This window comes from Rattus norvegicus, chromosome 1, assembly GCF_021556685.1.
Source record: "Rattus norvegicus strain SHRSP/BbbUtx chromosome 1, alternate assembly SHRSP_T2T, whole genome shotgun sequence".
Lineage (NCBI taxonomy): Eukaryota > Metazoa > Chordata > Mammalia > Rodentia > Muridae > Rattus > Rattus norvegicus.
The window spans coordinates 103765711-103783950 of NC_141534.1; the positions used below are offsets into that span (position 1 = coordinate 103765711).

The window sequence follows — 18240 nt, forward strand, 5'->3', positions numbered from 1 at the left end:
CTGACACCTCACCAGTGCCCACAAATCTGGCCACAGAAAGGCTCAGCAGATAGACGCTGGCGAGACTCCCATAGGCCTGGCATAGGAGCGACTGTGTGAATCTGTATCCAAATGCATGGCTTCATCCCTTCAAAGGCAGGTGTTGGGGGGAAATCAATAACCTTGGTTTATGTCATTCTGAGGCAGGAATAAAATGAAATAGCTCAGTACTTCTGAAAAGCAGATGAATGGTAGGAAAACGGGAGACAGGAAAAGGCTGCAGCCCTTTTTCTTATTTTTGTCTGTCTAGGGGATTTGTTTGTTTCTGGTTCCTGAGATAGGGTCTTTCTAAGTAGCTCAGGTTGGCCTCATACTCCTTATGTGTCTCGGACTGACCTGGGCTTCAAATTTACTCCTCTTGAGCCTTGTGGGTGCTGTGATGAGAGGTCCGTGCCACTACACTGGGCCTGCATCTTAGTCTTTAAGGAGGAACTTCCAGGACTTCATCTTCATGCAGACAGTTTGCAAGGAAAAAGTGCGTGGCGTGGCGTAGCCTGGCGCTACTTGTTCAGAGCTTTTTTAACAAGTGTTACAACCTACTAACTTTTAGAAATTTACTAAAGTGCACATTTTAGGGAATTTTCTTAGGGAAAAAAATCATTCTCATGTCTTTTCATTCTTTCCTTCGTCTTTCATAATCCACTGAATCCAGTTAGTGTTGTCTTTATGCTCACAGGGGTGGGGCCGTTCCCTAGAGCATGGAACCTACCAGTGGGCAGGCACCCTTCCACAGGAAAACGAGTACATGTGCTTTCTATGTAAAACATTACATAGCTGCAGCCTGTCAGCAATGTGAGAAGCAGAAGGATTTTAAATATCCCTGACCTTCTTTCAGAGAGTGACCTAGTAACAGGAAACCAAGACAGTCAGAAATATATTTAACATATTCAACTATATATAACATATATAAGTATTACATATCATATATGTGTATATCTCCTCCCACTTCCTCTCCAGCTTTGCTCTCTGTTTCAAAAGCTAACATCCCTGGTTTGTAATGAGTCAAATCAGTTACCTGAGAATGTGAAGCAATTATAATACGAAGAGGAATTCACAGTAGTAACTCCTGACAGTTTACATGCCGCCCTGACTATATTCATAAAACTCAGGAAGCACAGTTGGGAGTGTTTGAGAGCTCCATCTGAGTGGCTGAGTGGCCATGAGGAAATGGGCCTTTGATGTGGGCAGGCACCATCCAATGGTGGAGACCCCGAATTGAAAGCACAGAAAAGTGAAGTGGAGTCTGTCCTCAAACAGGACATTCTTCTCCTGACACTGCACTTCAGAGCTGCAAGCTTTCCAGCCTTTGGACTCTTTAAATTACACCTCCCTGGGGTTCCCAACCTGCAGCCTCAGACTGAGAGTTACCCTTCTGGCTTCCTGAATTGGGAAGACACCTCAGACTGAACCACGCATCCTACCCTACAGGGTGTCCAGCTTTCAGACAGTCTGCTGGGGACTTAGCACCCAGGATCACATCAGCCAATTGCTCTTTCCTAAGTCCATATTTTATTCTATTAGTTCTGCTTCTCAGAGAAGCCTAATACATAATTAAATATTAATTTTATTTTACAAAAGCACCAATAAACCGGAGATGATGATTAAAGCAGAATAATCTGAATCAGAGACACCATATAGTGAGACTTCAGCTGGTAAGAGGCTAAGAGGTTACTGTGTGTCCCAGCATAGAACAGACCTGTGACTTGGTTTTCTTGCCCTTAGGCACTGGGACAAACTTCTCTCTCACACCCCTGGCTGTGGGCTGCATCATTGAAGATGAGATTCACCTTTCATAATTTTAGAGGACCTCACAAACTCTCAATGCTCACATGCCAGAAAGTGAGGTTCACGGGGCAGTCCAGGAAACCTGATATTATGTTAGACCTCTCATGCTGCCTGCCAACTGATGATCTCCAAGAACTACACCTGGGAGAAGACGAGAACGATTCCACACACATCAAGAAGTAGGACCAAGATAATAACAGATGCCGAGGAAGTAGGAGAGGAGGAAAAGGAAGAAGGGGAGGAAAGATGGGAGAGGGAAGAACGAAAGAGGGGAGGGAGGGAAGAGGAAATAAATGTTGAAAGCAAAAGAAGCAGTTTAATTAATCATATAAAATCCCACCACCTTTTAAATTGGACATACCTGCTAATTAAGTGTCCAATTCATTCACCATCTACTTCAAGTCCCTCTGAGTCACTGTCATTTCACATGCCCTTCCTTGGCCCACGATAATAACCTGTAAGCCACCTACATTTCTGCCTTTGATGGTAATTAGCTTAGTAACTATTTTGTTTTTAAACAGTTTTATAGAGGTGTAATTTACACAATCCAAAATCCACTTAAATTTTGTGTTACAAGGTGCAGAATGAGCAATTTGTTGTTAAATAAAGGTTTCAGGAGCAAAGGACTCTGTCGTGTTTGAGAACTGTTGCTGAGGAGTGGCTCTGGGGATTTGACTCTTGGATCTCTTCCTAAGAAAGAATGAAGGCCTAGGAATCCAAGAAGGAGAGCTGTCTGTGTGCCCAGGTTTTAGACACTGCAGCAGCTGGAGGAGCCCCATTTCATTGCACAAATTATTTCTCTGAATGTGGCTGAAAGGGATTGTGGACTATAATTAGAATAATGCCCCGCAGGATTACATTCACAAATGTAATTACATAATCGTTTAGAACTAAATGGCACTGTGAAAAACATTGTTTCCTGAGGAGTGGGGGAGGGGAGGCACCAGGCCCTCCTGCGGATCAAAGAAGGTGGAGATCTCTTTTTGAAGCCAGATTAGCCCAGAGGTAGTTAAAGCCAACTGTAAAAAGGTCCTTAATTCTTCCGTGGGCTTGTTCCCACATTTCCTCATAATGTGGAAGCTGAAAGATGATCTGTACTGGAACATCACCAGTATCCACAAACCCTCTAGAAAGGATATGGTGACTTTAGGATCCGTTGGCTACTCCCGCTTGTAGTACAGAAATCTTGCTGGTGGCACAAACATGGTGGAAAACTCTGTGAGCCAGTCACACCAGAAACACACAGACAGCCTGCTGTCTTCTTCGTTCAAAACCCAAGGGACACTCAGCTTTCAGAGGATTTCTAAGTACCATCTACTGGAAGCACTGAAATGCTTGAGTTTTGCTCATGTGTACTCTTTGACACCTGAAATCAACGCGTGGCAACAATCTCCTACCTGGAGCTGTCGCTCTAACAGAGAGCTGTTTTCTCTTCTTTCCAGAACTTTGTAAAGCGTTTCTTATGTTTACAGGCATAACAGAGAAGGCATCTTCTCTCACTTCAAGTGTCCTAAATTTGGGCTCTGAAAAATAAAATAAAATAAAAGCAGCTGAAGAAGTAGAGCACGGCTTGTGAAAGCTATGACGGTAAATCACATTAATTTAGACCCCATTAATCTGAATCTTGTGCTAATCCCATAGGCCTAGGAGAAAGCTTAGCTTTGAAGAATAAGTTTGCTTCCTAAGCAAAGGAGGGTGTTGTGACAAGCCATAGGAAGTGTGACATCCTCGGAAGCGGAGGTAGTTCTTTAAAGAAAGCCTGTTCAATAAGATATCCCTGCTGGAGTGTCCTAATCCCCTGCTCACCCTGTGCCTCAGCCACCAACCAAACTGTGAACAAAGTGTGTGTCTTGAGGCGCTCCCTCAGTCCAGCAACTGGGACTGTAGCCTGAGGCCTGGAGAAAGGAAGGAGTCAGCAGCCAGGCCTGGTGATTCGATCACCTACTTACTATCCAGTCTTGCTCCCTGGAGGTCTTAGGTTTGCCTCTTTCTGGGAAACTTTAGAAAAGATGATTGATGGGGGAGCAGACATGTGTGGTCTCTCACGCACTCTCACATAAGACTGGCCAGAGGAGGTCCCACTCTGTACTCTGGCTGTGTCCAGTGCTTGTCCTTGCAAATCGTTGTGAGCATCCTCCCGCCTAATCCTCACTACACGGGCTAGCTAAGATGAGACACCAACCCCTCTCACCTTGCACACTTACCTCTGGGAGGCTTTGCAGAAAGTCAGTTCTCAGGAATGTGACCAGTCTTCCTTGGCAGCCTGGAGATGCGCTACTGAGAACCCATTCAGGAATATCCTGGCTCTTAAAACACACAGAGAATTTCAGGATGAATCACTGTGAAAGCAAAGTTGGAATTTATTAAGAAAAGGTTGGGCTGGTCCTGGTAACCCAGGCCTGTAATGCCATATAACATTGAGGGTAGTGAGGCAGAAGGACCCCAAGTGCAAATCCAGCTGAGGCAACGGAGTGAGACTCTATGTCAACATTTTAAAAAACTGTGCATGCTTGCACACGTATGTGTGTGTGTACATGTGTGCACATGCGTGTCTTGATACACAGCTCAGTAGCAGAGCACTTGCTAGCATGCATGAGAGCCTATATTCAGTGCCAAATCCTTCAGAAAAGAAAGTGGACATGAAACCTAGGAAGGCTAACAAAAGGATGGTGTACATATTGAAGGAATAAGCTTCATGGGGCTGGAGAGGTGGCTTAGTGGTAAAGAGCACTGACTGCTCTTCCAGAGGTCCTGAGTTCAATTCCCAGCAACCACATGGTGACTCAACCATCTGTAATTGGATCTGATACCCTCTTCTGCTACATCTGAAGAAACCTACAGTGGACTCATATACATAAAATAAATCTTAAAAAAAGAAAACTTAAAAAAAAAGATAGAGAATCTCAGTTAAGTGTGAGTATCCTTATAGAACTGTAAGACTTTGGGTTGCTTTTGAAGTTATTGTTTCAAAGGACATAAAAGATTACATAAACTATTTTGATGTACTTTTATCTAAGAAACTTTTCTTTAGTAAATGAGAGGTACATTGTACAGGTTTATGAACTGACAAGATAAGTAAGAAACAGGTCAGGGCTGGAGACATGGCTCAGTGGTTAAGAGTACTTATAGCTCTTCCAGAGGAATGAAGTTTGGTTCCCAGCACCCACATCAGCTGGCTTACAACTCCTGTGACTCCAGTCTGGGTTGTGGGATGGGTGATGTGCTTATAAAAAGAAAAAGAGAGTGGGGGATATGTTCTATAGAGGTAGAGTCAGGTATGGGGGAAGGGGGTACCTCCATGGGCCCATGCTGAGGCATCCCTTTCCCCTGAGGGACCAGCCACACATTGCTATAGTATAGAATAGAGTTTATTCAGAGTATGGGGAGGGGAGTCAAGAGGGTAGTAGAGGCAGAGAAACGGGGGGTGGGGGAAGAAAGAAAAGAAGTAGAGAAGTAGAGGTTGGCCATGAGCAGATGGAGAAAAAGGGAAGAAGGGACTAGAGGACAGAGCAGGAGCAGGAAGACAAGAGCAAGAGAGCAAAAGAGAGAAGAGGAGGCAAGCAGACTCTTTTATAGAGTCAGGCATACCTGGCTGTTGCTAGGTAACTGTGGGAGTGGAGCTTAGACAGAATGCTAACATTGGGGATACCCTCTTCTAACCTCTGTGGGTACCTGTCATATAATATTGCAGTCGCATGCATGTAAATAAAAATTTTAAAGTAAATATTAAAAATACTCAAGGGTCAAGGGAATTCTTGCTATCCATAGGTCAGTAGGAGGTCAAGGCATGCTTTGACTGTAATCTTGGTTCCTCATTTTGTTTACTATCCTCTCGGAAAAGACAAGTTTATAGACAAAAATTGTGCAAGGTCAAACTCAAAAGGTCATCATGTACTGTGACTTTACATGGTTTGTTGACAGTTTAACATTTCTTTTCTTGAAGTGGCTCTCAAAGAGAATTTTTAAAAAATCTCCACAGTGGTTTTTGTTGTTTTTGTAAGTTGTGCTGAAGTTCTTAGGTGTTTGTATTTTCTGTCCTGGGGCTTGAACTTAGGACCCAGCGCAAGCTACACAAAGGTACTACCACTAAGCAGTGTCCCCCCTCTTTTTGTCTTTTCCCCCCAGTTTTGAGACAAGGTCTGGCTAGGCGGGGCTTGACCTTGTGATCCTCTTGCTTTGGCTTCCACATGTGATTACAGGCCTGTGCCACAAGGGTAGGCTGGAAGTTCCAGACTGTCAGGCAGCCAGAATAGTAGCTCCTTTCCTGTGCTTCCTAAACGTTCCTTGACTTTCGATCCCTTCCTGAGCGGGTCTTGGGCTGTGGGAAATAGGAGATGTAATTAGCTTCAGGCAATGCCCCAGGGGAGAGGTTGCAGCAAACATTCTGCGTAACACCGGGCAAATAGTCTGCAGCAGAGGGTATGGCCAAGACATCCCATAGGGAAGGAATGTTCCAAAGTTTCCATGGAAAAATTCAACCTCATCCTCAGCATCCTGCACCCTTCTTCCCAGAATGTCCTTGGCTAGCACCTCACAGTGCCCTTCCTTGGCCCCATCTTGACTTCTTGTCTCTTCTCTTTTTATATTCTCTGCCCCTTACCTCAGTCTTCCCTCTGACTCTGGGAGAGCCACAACAACAGGAACTCATTGCTTCTGAAGAATCTCTCCCTCCTTCCATTCTTTGCCCTGGGTACCAATCCCTCTGCCCTATACATGTGTCCTCTGACCTGCAGGAAAATCACTCCACACACTCCTAGAGGAAGGCAGGGAGGACTCATGACTTACCCGGATGCAGACTCCTCCTCAGCCTGCTTCAGTTCAGGGGATCGCTGAGCCATTAAGGGCACTGAAAATGGAAAGCTGAAATTTGGAACCCCCCACTTCCACATTTGAGCAAAGAACTGGCAGACAATGTTAGACTGTAGACGAACTCAGAGAACACGAGAAGCACCCAAGTCCTGTGTGTTTTTAAGACAGTCTGATAGCTAGTGTCCCTCAGAAGTATAGACAAGAGAAAAAGAAAATGGGAGAAGATCGGGGTGGGGTGCAGAGGAAAAGACACTGGTGGGTGGGGCACGTGGTGAAAGAAAGATGGACGATGGAGGTAAGGAAGAGGAGAGAGGAGGAAGGGGAAGTGATGAAATATGGAAGGGGAAAGGGAAATATAAAGTTCAGAGTAGAGTAAAGGGGAAAGCTGAGAGGGAGAGGGAAGAGAGTGGGAAAGATGGGGAAGATATGGGGATAGAATAAAGGGAGGGGAAAGTAAGGAGAAAGAGAGAAATCAGGAGAAGGGTCAAGAAGAAGGGACAAAGAATGTTTCGTGTTAAAGCCTGTGGAAATCAGCTCAAAGGGAAAACTACATATGGTTCAATATTCCTTAAATTAGAAAAATTAAGAAACTAGTACTCTTCATCACAAAATTTTCAGGCAATGTAGTATCCCTGATTCTTAAAAAGAAAACTACTGCATAATAAAGTCAAACATCAAAGTAGGAAAGTTTGAAAAGAAAAGGGGAGGTAAACATTGACTATAACAAAATACAAAATTAAAGGAGGCCCTGTAGAAGAGAACCCAAGCATCCTGTAAGAACAACTGCTTACCTAGCAAATAAAACCTGGTGAGGATCCTTCAGCAAGAACCCAATCACTGCCCAGTATGCTGAAACTACACCCCAGAAATGGGCTGAAGTCAAATGGTTATTAGCACATGATGAATTTCGGCTTCTCTTCACCTCTTTCTCTTAATCTAAAGCATCTTTTAAGAACAATGAGTGCTTGGGGCTGGGGAGTGTCCCAGTATATAAAGCACTTGCTGTTCATGTGTTGGGGGGACTAGAGTTTGTATTCTCAGCACCCACATAAATGACTAAAGGTTCTGTCTCCTCTCCAAACAGCACTGCCAACTGGAGACTAAGTGCTCAAGTACATGATCCTGTGGGGGACAGTCCTTATTCAAATCACCACATTGCCTAAGTGAGGTTTGGGCATAGAAACATGACTTCATTTGACTGATGGCTTTCACAGCTAAGGTATTTTTTGTCAAACACTGGTGAAGGGAACGCTCCAACTTTACAACTGAGCTGATTGAGTAATCGTCTGTGGACAAAGATGGCGTCCATATAGTAAAGACTACAGGGGAATTAAGCCCAGAGGAATGACACATAGAAAGCTTTCCAGGAGCAGAATCCTTGACCTTTTGGTCACTGAGTCAGACCCTATGGCTTGATCTTACTTCTCTACCCATGGCACCATCCCAGCCAAGCAGCCTCCATGGCCTTCCAGCTGGGGCTTTGGGACACTTTCATCCTAGGGGATTTTCTCTTTTGGCTAACTCCATATCCCTATTCTGACAGGTGAGAGTTGGGTACGGCAGGTAGCATGTTGAGGAAGTCAATAAGATGGACTATAGGGAGGTTTTGTGACAGTGGGGGCCAGGTCCCAGGTACCAATCTCTAGCTTCATCTTTTGGAGAAGCTACCCCTGCCCTGGAGACCAAGGCAATTTCTGGAACTTTCAAAGAGAGGGTGTTGGTCTGCCCCTAATCTCCTGGTAGGATGCTTTTTAGTGGAAAACAGGAGGGGTTAATTTGATTCAGGCATCAATTAACAGAACTGGCTCAGTGTGGAGCTGTGAGCTCAGTCTGAAGGCTACTCTTGGTGAAGATGCATGGCAGACTAGATGGCACTAGAGGTTCTCAAGGGCCCTGGGAAGTGAGATGACAAAGAGGATAAGAGTTGCTTCCAGCCTGGCAAATTATTAGTCCATTATCAGCATCCTCTGCAAGTTCAGGGAGGTGGGCTCTATGTGTTCCTGCAGGCCCAGTGGTATGTACCAAAAAGCAGTTGCCTGAGTGGATGAATGAAGCCCCTGTTGTATGCTTTGCATGGGTCTTGGCTCTGGGGTCCTGGGAGTGAGCCCAGGACAGGTGGAATTCTCACTTTGGTGGTGCTCATTATTCCAAACCAGTCTTTAGTTGAGGAAAAAAAGATGTCATCATAGTAGGGGCTGTGCCCTCAGCAGCATCCTGCATCTAAGGCAAGCCTGCCAGCTAGAACTGCATGACCTTCTAAGCAGGACTAAGTATCTGCTGTCTGCACTCATTTCCTCCAGTGTCTGCTTGGCATGGCATTTGCAGATTTCCCTGAGCAGAACTGACAGAGGAACAGCATGAGGCCACCCAGATGATGAGGCCAGGAGAAGGAGCACCCCTCTCCTGAGTTCATGCAGTGACTGGATTCAGCTTGGCCCCCAGTTGTTCTTCTCTTCAGTGGGCATTCCCAGTTGTGCTTGTGCAGTGTAGTGGCATGCGTCACTCTATAGGAACCCTGGCCCTATTATTATGGATAGGTTTGTTATGACAACTCAGGGAAGAGAGTAAGGGTATGATATGAAAATAAGTTCCTTCCTACCCTACCATCAATGCTGAAACTGCATGTACCTGATCAGGAAGGACCTTCTACTAGCCTTGGATCACCTTGATTTCTGTAACTTTGACTATTCAGCTCCTCGAGGTCACATGACTCCAAGCAACTTCCTATTCTGGCTGACTTCAGCGAAGTTACAGGAGCTGGGCATGGTAAGATACTAGGGAAACTACAAAAAGCGGAGAGCAGCTTCTAGGCCAGTCTTGACGATAGTGAATTCAAGGCCAGCCTGGGAACTATAGTGAGACTCTGAGCCAGAGGCATAGCTCAGCAACAGAACATTTGCTTTGCATACACAAGGCCCAGGGACCCATTTCCAGCATTGGAGAAAAAAAGAGTCAAGTAGGGTTCCTAAGGCTGGGAGTGTGGCTCAGTGGTAGAGTACATGTGTGCATACAGGAGATTTAATGCCTACCTCTTCCTACAGAAAAGCCTGCTTCGTGTCCACCTGAGTACCAGATACTCTTCTAACCTCTCGTGGAACATGAGAAAGAGCGAGGATGGCTCTCCTGTTTTACCAATGGAAAAACTGAGGCTCAAAGAGGAGCAATGACTTACTCCAGGTTACACTGACCGTAGCAATTACCCTGTGACCTCCCAGACAGCAATTTTTTCCCATCACACCAAGATACACAGTCACTCACTATCTCCCCCACTGCCCTGAAGCTACTTAACACAACTGTCAGAAACACTAGGGACAATAGAGAGATCATGTGCAGAAAGGAGCAGAGATGGACCCTCTGAAGTCCATGAAGGTCCATTTCCCCTAACTCCTCATGCAGAGGATGCATCTAGAATAAAATTCAGGGTTGTATGTTTTAGGCAAGACACCCACCACTCTCTTTTGCCTGTTTTGACACAGGGTCTCACTGTATTACCCAGGCTGATCTTAAACTTACTCTATAGTCCAACCAGGCCTTAAACTTATAATTGTCCTGCTTGAGCCTGCGAAGTAGCTGGGATTATATGCCTGGACCACTAGGTCCAGCACAATTTTTTTAAGTGACAGATCAAATTGTTTCTGATGTCTTCTAGAGTTGCATGTCAGGAGCTGATGCTAATACATTGTGAGAGGCAGCCACAGTGGAACAAATGCGAAATCAATGCCATCTGTCTTCAGAAAACTACTCTGGATTCCAAACATCACTGAGCACTGATGCCAGCAGATTTGGGAGTGACAACCCTCACAGAGGTAGAGAGAAAGGGGAAATGCAAAAATCCATTACTGGTCTGAAGAAATCCATTTTTGATTGTCAAAAACCCAAATCAGTGATTGGGTCATTTCTGAATGATCATTCCATCTTTGAAACACTCAGCTAAACTTACGTTTAGCTTACAATTCTGTCATCTATACTTGGCAGAACATAGTCTGAGATGGGATAGTATTAGGAACTTCTTCCATAAGAGATTTAGAGCTCAAAAGGAGACTGACCCTGGTTTACATGAATGTCCATTTAGATCATCCAATTGTCCCAACGTAAGGGTGGATAATAATACAGCCCTGAAAGTCTCTCACAGGCCGGGGGCTAGGGGGTCTTAACAGATGGGCTTAGCCTCATTAGAAGCCAGGTTGGGACCCACATAAAGAAAACTGTATTTGTTCGTTTTGAGAAGCCATGGACAAAATAGCTGACAGAGGCGGCTGAAGGGAAGAAAGGCTGGTTTTGGCAACCTTCATGGGCTGTCTCTCTGTCTCTGTCTCTGTCTCTCTCTCATCTCTCTCTGTCTCTCTGTGTCTCTGAGTGCCTGTCTCTATCTTTTTGTCTCTGCCTTCCCCCTCCCTCTTCTGGTTGTTGTAGGTTCTTTGGTTTTTTGAGACAGGATCTTGTTCTGTAGCCCAGGCTAACCTAGAACTAGCAATCGTGCCACAGCCTTCCAAGCACTGGAATTACAGGTGTGTGCCACCACACCTGTTCTTTAGTTTTTCTAGGTAATAGGAAACAACGTAGGGAAAGAACAATATAGAATGTGGTCCTGAGCCATTGCTGGGATAAATAGGGTCCCAGTCCACGGGCAGCTCTGAGACACTATGCAAAACAGGCCTGGGAACTGCCTACCCAAGAGAGAAGGAAACTAAGTATTCAGTCTCAGTTTAACTAGTCCAGCTCTGGGTTGTTCTTGGGCAGAAGGATTCCCACAAATCTCCAGGTCAATGTTCCCTAACTAGAGAGCACACAGGAGAGCATGGTGTAGACACTGGAGCTAAGAGGTAATCCTGGATGAAGTAACTTATGAATGATGAGATTCAGGCTTCAGGATCCGATAAGATCTATGGGTGGGAACATGAGCTCTCAGTTGACAGGGGAAGTTTTTGTCCCCATGGAGAATCCTAAGACCCAACTCCAAAATGACCAAAAGTCACCAGGAAACTCCTGCCAGGCTCTTGCCAACCTGCTGTAAGTGTGAGAAGCTACGGGTCCAAGTTGGCTGTTTCAAGTAACTAGCCCAGAATAGAATTCTCCTTCCCCCATGTTCCCACAGGCACTGGTGTGGGGAATACCAGCAAAATCTGCCATGGTAAAACAAGTCAGATAATTGTTTTTTGCCGCACTGTAAATTACTTTCTTCTAAGAAACACATTAAGGCAAAATGTGTGTGTGTGTGTGTGTGTGTGTGTGTGTGTGTGTGTGTGTCTGTCAAGGGGAGGGTTAAAACAAAAAGCCATTTTCCTCACAAGTATTATTTTTGATGAGCTAAATAGTGTTAGTTCTTAAATTGCAATGAAGGGAGAAAGTATGCACAACCTATGGGCAATGTTAAGTTTCAACACTTGTGGAGTGAATAATACTGCCGATGTTGTGGAGAGCTTCTGTGGGTGGTTTATATTCATTTACCTAAAAGCTCAGCTACAGACTTCAGTACTGAAGAATTAAAAGGTGACTTGAACCTGTTAGTATGTTCCGCAGGCTTCTCAGAAACAGGACCCTGGCTGCAGCTATTGTCAGAGTCACAGGGTATCCTGGGGCCCTCATAGGAAACAGTCATTGAAGAAGGTTCATTTGTCAAGATCACAGTCTGCCAAAACCATAAGAGAGCCATGTCACTCCTGCACATAAGTCTATGGCCAGCGCCCCTCACTATGGGACAGCCAAAGAGACACTGTAGCCAGGTGAATATGAAGACCTTAAACTCAAAATCCATTATTCCCCAATGTCTATTGGTAGCTTGTGAAGGACACATGGTCTTCAAATCAAGAAAGTTTCTCTTTCCTTCCCTCAGAGCCAGGATAAAATTAATCAAGGCACAAGATGTATCCCGGCTCAGCACATTTCTACCCCAAGGTCAGAGCCAGTTCTGGAGTCCATCCCAAGTTCAGTAAGAGCCAGGCCAAAGGAAATGTATACTGTTTCTCAGGACAGACCTCCTTCTACATTTTAGAGATCAGACACCCTGGAGAGATCCAAACACCAGCCTGGTTCAGCTGCCTGTGGTCTATCCCCAGCTCTGGCTCCAAGCACAGCTCACTCAGACCCTGCTATGGTTTCAATATTAACTATTCCCAAAGGCTCTGTACTGAGTTCTTGGTCCCTAACTGGTAGTACTTTGCCCTATTTCCTTTTCTGCTGCTTTGATAAACACTGACCAAGACCTACAGGGGGAAGGAAAGAGTTTATTTCATCATATAACTCCCAGGTCCCAGGCAATAACTGCAGAATGTCAATGCAGTAATTCAGGACAGGATCGTGGAGACAGGAATGGACACAGGGATCATAGGCTTGCTTAGCTTTATTTTTCATATGACCCAGGACCATCTGCCCAGGAGTGGTATCATCCATGATGAGCTGAGCCCTCCCATATCAATCATTAATCAATACTATGTCCCACAGGCTTGCCTATAGGCAGTATGATGAAGGAAATCCCTCAACTCAGATGTCCCCTTCCCAGATGACTAACTTTATCAAGTTGACAAAACAAAGCAAAACAAAACCAACCAACCAAACAAAAAGCACTCACAGGATTGTTTGCATAGGTAGAAGTTCTAGGGAAGGAAACCCACAGGAGGAATTAAACCATTGGGTATTCCTTAGCGGGTTTTCCCCAGCCTCCTTTTCCCTTCCTCCACTCTCTGGACTCCCTCCCACCCTTTCTTCCTCACTCTCTAAACTTCCCAGTTCTCTTCCAGCTCTCTACCACAACCTCCCATCTCCAAGGTGTTTTGCCCAACAGCATGGGGCCAAGCTGGCTAGCATGGACTGAAACTAACATCTTTATTCTTTCTGTAGTATTTATTCATAGAGCCTTCTACTGCTCTAAGCAACTCTGGATCCTGAATATCTGTGACTGCTCAGTCCTTCCAACATTCCTTGCACACCAAAACCTCTGGGCCACATGCTGGTCAACGTTTACCTGGAAAGTCCTTCACATACTTGCCTCCCCCACAGCTCTTCTTCCAACCTTGGTTCCTGAAGAGTAGGGGGCTATGGAACAACCCGATGTGGTGACATTCAGCTACATTGGAGGCTCATTTGTGGCAGCGGCTCTGATGACCACACACCTCCCAACTCATCCCACTCCTGCAGTTCCCAGACACATTGCTTACCATTCTCTGAATGCTGTACTCATCAGATCCCTAAGACCTTCTGATGACCCTCCTCTCTGCCTGGGATGCTCTTCTCTTGTTTTCTATACTCTGTATCTCTCTTTGCCATCCAGATGCAAGGTTCTCAGGGTAGTCTTCCCTGGTATTGCTGCTAAAGTACCCCAAACTCCACAGCACACTCAACGTTCTGTGTAGACATTAGCACCGGTTTCCATTTAATCTGCTTGTTCACGAACTATTTTCCCTTCAGCAATGTAAAGCCAAGATTAGATGCATGCTAGGGACCCAATAAAATTTTGCTATCTTAATAAAGAAAATATTTTTTCTGGCAGAGGAAACAGCAGCAGAAGTCAAGGTGCCCTGAAAAAAATGGAGCCTGCTGGCTTTGAGGACAGGCCTTGAAGTTACAGATTCAGATGGCCCAGCTGTGCAGCCCTGGGCCAGTTACTTGACCACCCTGAGGCTCAGAGGCAAAGCTCAGTGCTGCCAGCTGGTGCTGATATCAATGGGCTTTGCAGGGTACTTGGAATGAGGTCAGGCTAAGGACAAACCTTAACCTTCCTGGAGGGAAACAGGGCTGACTAAGGAGCAGATACAGGCTTTCACTAAGTAGCTCAGTGATGCTTCTGCCTTAGCCTCTGGAGTTCTGGGACTACAGGCCTATGCAAACCTGCCCCATTGTAATTGCTTGTATGTGTCCTTTGGCCTCTCACAGCCTGGAAGCCAGTGAGAACAAAGCCAGGCCTGGAACTCTGGAGCCACTAACAGACAGCCTGCACCCTCACACCCTCTGGTAGGCTGTGAGAGAAACTCAGAAGCCCTGCAGGATAGGCATCTTGCAAGCCCAAGCTTCGAAGCTTACCACCCCCTGCAGTTCCTGGGTCCCAGCCAAGGCACTTCCGTCAGCCTCTGGGCATTTAGGACATAGCCGGGATTGTCTGGGCCACAGAGTCACAGCTGAGCAGACAAGGCCTAGCTGTTCCTGGAGACAAGTGCTCAGCTTTCCTCCCACATGAAAAGGAAACCTGTGTGGCCTAGAAGAGTGGGAGGAGGCTGGAAAGGCCAGGGAAGCTGCATGCAGGGCTGTAAGCATCCCTCCCTGTCATCTACCTCAAAAGACAATGCCCTGGGTAGCCAGGTGGGGCTGAGGGCCAGCAGGGTGATCTGGTTACCAGTAAAGTACTCAGCCTCAGCTGGGCACCAACACCCTAAGAATTCAGTCTGTTGAGTCTGAAACCAGGTTTCTGCCCTGACCCCTGTGTGACCCTGGTAGTGTGGCACAAGGCTTTTCCAATGCATAAATGACAGGTGGGGAATTTTCCTCTTATTCTCACAGAAGATCAGCTTCAAGAAAAGAGATAGGCCATTTCCTAGGAAGGCCAGACTGTTACTAACACACGGAAGCAAGACACAGTAGGCCCAGCCACTGACCCTTGTAGGCATCACTGCCTGACTAACCCAGGGAGAACACCACCTCTACTCTATGAAGGGTAAGTAGATTACCACAGGAACCTCTCCTCCTATGGCTACCAGGACCACGAACTAATTAAAAGGACCTCCTTGTTCATGTTTCCTCTTCATCTATAGTTATATACCTGTCTTTATAAAGAAGGCATCTGCTTACTCAGCTGTTTGTGTAGAGCTCTTTAACATAGTGTGTGTGTGTGTGTGTAAGAGAGAGAGAGAGACAGACAGACAGACTAGACAGACAAAGAGAAAGAGATAGAAAGAGAGAATATCTCATAGCACAGTCTTCTTTCAGCTGACTTCACCTTCACCTTAGCCTCTTCAAGACCCTCTTGAACATCAGGCCCCTAGAAACCCAGCCTCAGAGCACATAGGACCTGCTTCCTAAGATGACTGATTTCATGGCTGCAGAGGGATAGACCACAAGCCATGTAAAAGCTATCTGTAGGGGAGCCAGGGCTTCTGGAATCGGTCAGGACCCATTTAAGCTACAACATATTCAGAGTACCAATTCTGGTTTGGGCTAGGGTAAAGATCAGTGAGCAAGTGCTTGTCTAGCACACACACGGCCCTGGGTTTCCTTTAGCATCCAGTGTGCAGAACTCATCTGAGCATGGTAGCATGGATGGGCAGAAGGATCCTAAGGTCAACACTTGCCTGAACTCCCCAACAAATTCGAGTCCAGCCTGCGTTACTATACTGAGTCCTTATCTCGAACTAAAACAAAACAAGACAGAGAGACAGACAAACAGACAGACAGGCAGACTGACTGACAGACAGACAAATAGACATGAGCAAGGTGAGGCCCCAGGTTTAATCCCTACCACCAGATGACAATAACAATGGTAATAACAATGGCTACTATTTAATGGGCATTTAAAAATCAAGGCTTAAAACTTGGACAGATTGTAACTGATGAGAAACCACAGCTAAACTAGGGTGAAGACCCAGAAAAGATGACCAGGGATCATAAAACAAAGATGACTCCAGTCATCTGCACATTTGCCTTGTCTGCACTCTCCTGGTCTCAAGGTCTGCTGTCCTGGAAATGCATATCAGACTCTTCCACACCATGCTTGTACAGGCAGGCATGATTGGTCCTGGATGTTGAAGACCAGGTCACCTTCCTGTGTCAGAAGCTGCGGCATGGACATCAGACACACTTGCCCCATAAGAACAAGGTGGAAGCAAGGATTTTCAAATCCATATAGTACCTTGTCATCTCTGGAACTCAGATGAGTCCCTTACTCCCCAGGACAATGAAAGCCAAGGATTTTATCGCTAGCCTTCTTTTCTCAAGGACAGTTATTTGTTGCATTTTGATTGAGGTGTTTCTGAGAGGCCCAATCGTGTGACTACAGAGCCACCTTTTGGACAGGTGATGACTGTGCCTGATCAGAGTGCCTCTCTCTCTCTCTCTCTCTCTCTCTCTCTCTCTCTCTCTCTCTCTCTCTCTCTCTCTCTCTCTCTGTGTGTCTCCTCTTTTCCAGTTGTAGATTCACAGAATGCCCCAAAGACATGAGTCAGGACCTCTGCAAAGCCAGGCAAGCAGAACCCAGGCCATGTTTTACCAGGGAAATGGAAGTCGTTAGCTCCCATTTTAATTTAACAAGCCCAATTTTATAAATAAGAGTGAATTTTCCCAGGCTATTATTTCTAATTATGCATTTACATCAATTCACATTATGTGGTTGATGAAATGTTAATACCAGAGGCAATTTTCTGCTGACGGGTGGCCCGGAGAAGAGCTTTCTTCACATTACAAGTCAATATTTTTGGAAATAATTACCCAGTTGCTCACCAGAGATGGCACTGACTAACCCAATGACTGTGTCTACATAGTCGTCAACTGGAGATGCTGAGAAAGAAAATGCTTCCTTTGGAAGAAAGGAAAGAAGAGACAGCAAGTACACCGCACACCGAGGCAGGTCTGGGGCAACCTCTGCTACTCAGCGGAACAGGCTTAGTCTTTGCTCTACACCATTCCTGTGTCCTCGAAAGACCTTACTACATGGATTTGGAGCTCATGCGTTCTATCTGTGAGCTGGGAGTTGTTGTGACTCTCTTACAAGCAAGAAATATGGTTTAAAAAGAAAATGTGCCCTAAAGGGTTCAAGTGTTGGAACACATGGTCCCCAGTCATGGACTCTCTGGGGAAGAATGTAAAACCTTTGGGACTACAGCCCAACTAGATGAAGTGAGTCACTGAGGGCTGACCTAGAAGGCATTGTCTATTCTGTGTTTTCCTACCAAGATGTGAACAAACCATAACAAAAGCTACTGCCACTGTGGTCTGTTCAGCTTCAGCCAACATGCCAAACTGTGAGCCCCCAATAAACCCCTCCTCCCTCAAGCCGCTTCTGTTAGCTACTCTGTCCCAGTAACAAGAAAAGTCACTGGCACACAAGAACACCTGTTTATCTGCATTTTTTGATCTGACTCTGTCAGGACAACACTGTAGATGTTCCATGACTGATTATTCTGAGGGACAAGGAGGAGAAAATGCAAGAGAATTTCTAATGCATCTGGTCAGCGAGTCACCCTGGCTCCAAGTGACAAAATATCTAGGAACTGAATGACACTGTGACACAGAGGCAGAGAAATCAGAGTCCATCCCAATCCCAGAGGGAAAATGCTACAAAGCTCTACCCTTTACTACAGATCTCTATTCCAACAGACCACTGGAGCTCCTTTCAAATGTGGTACAGCACCCAGTGCCAGGTCAGTGGGATCCCTGGGCATCATTCAGCAGATGATGGAGGCTGGCAATTGGGCGGTGGTGGCTGAGCAGTAAAGAAGAAAGGGCAGAGGAGTGGACATCCCAAAGGTTAAGCATAACTTACAGCAATGGGTTAAAGGGAGGGACAGCATTCCTCCTGCTGGCCTCGTGTCTCTCAAGCAACCTAGTGAGACAGAAAACAGTCAGGTTGGCAGTGGATCAGGTTTGGAAGAGAGCCAGGCTTGCCAGGTGTGGTGGCACGTGCCT

At 45.8% G+C, this 18240-nt stretch overlaps 1 long non-coding RNA gene across 1 annotated transcript in view; it reads right to left on the reverse strand.

The window, feature by feature from the left end:
• LOC108349455 (uncharacterized) overlaps window positions 1-4118 on the reverse strand; it is an 89696-nt gene extending 85578 nt beyond the window's left edge. The window contains exons 1-2 of the long non-coding RNA XR_015646349.1: window positions 4029-4118; window positions 3222-3347 (exon numbers count right to left, since the gene is read on the reverse strand). This is a non-coding gene — a long non-coding RNA (uncharacterized LOC108349455). The remainder of the gene's footprint in view (window positions 1-3221; window positions 3348-4028) is intronic.
• Window positions 4119-18240: the final 14122 nt, after the last annotated feature.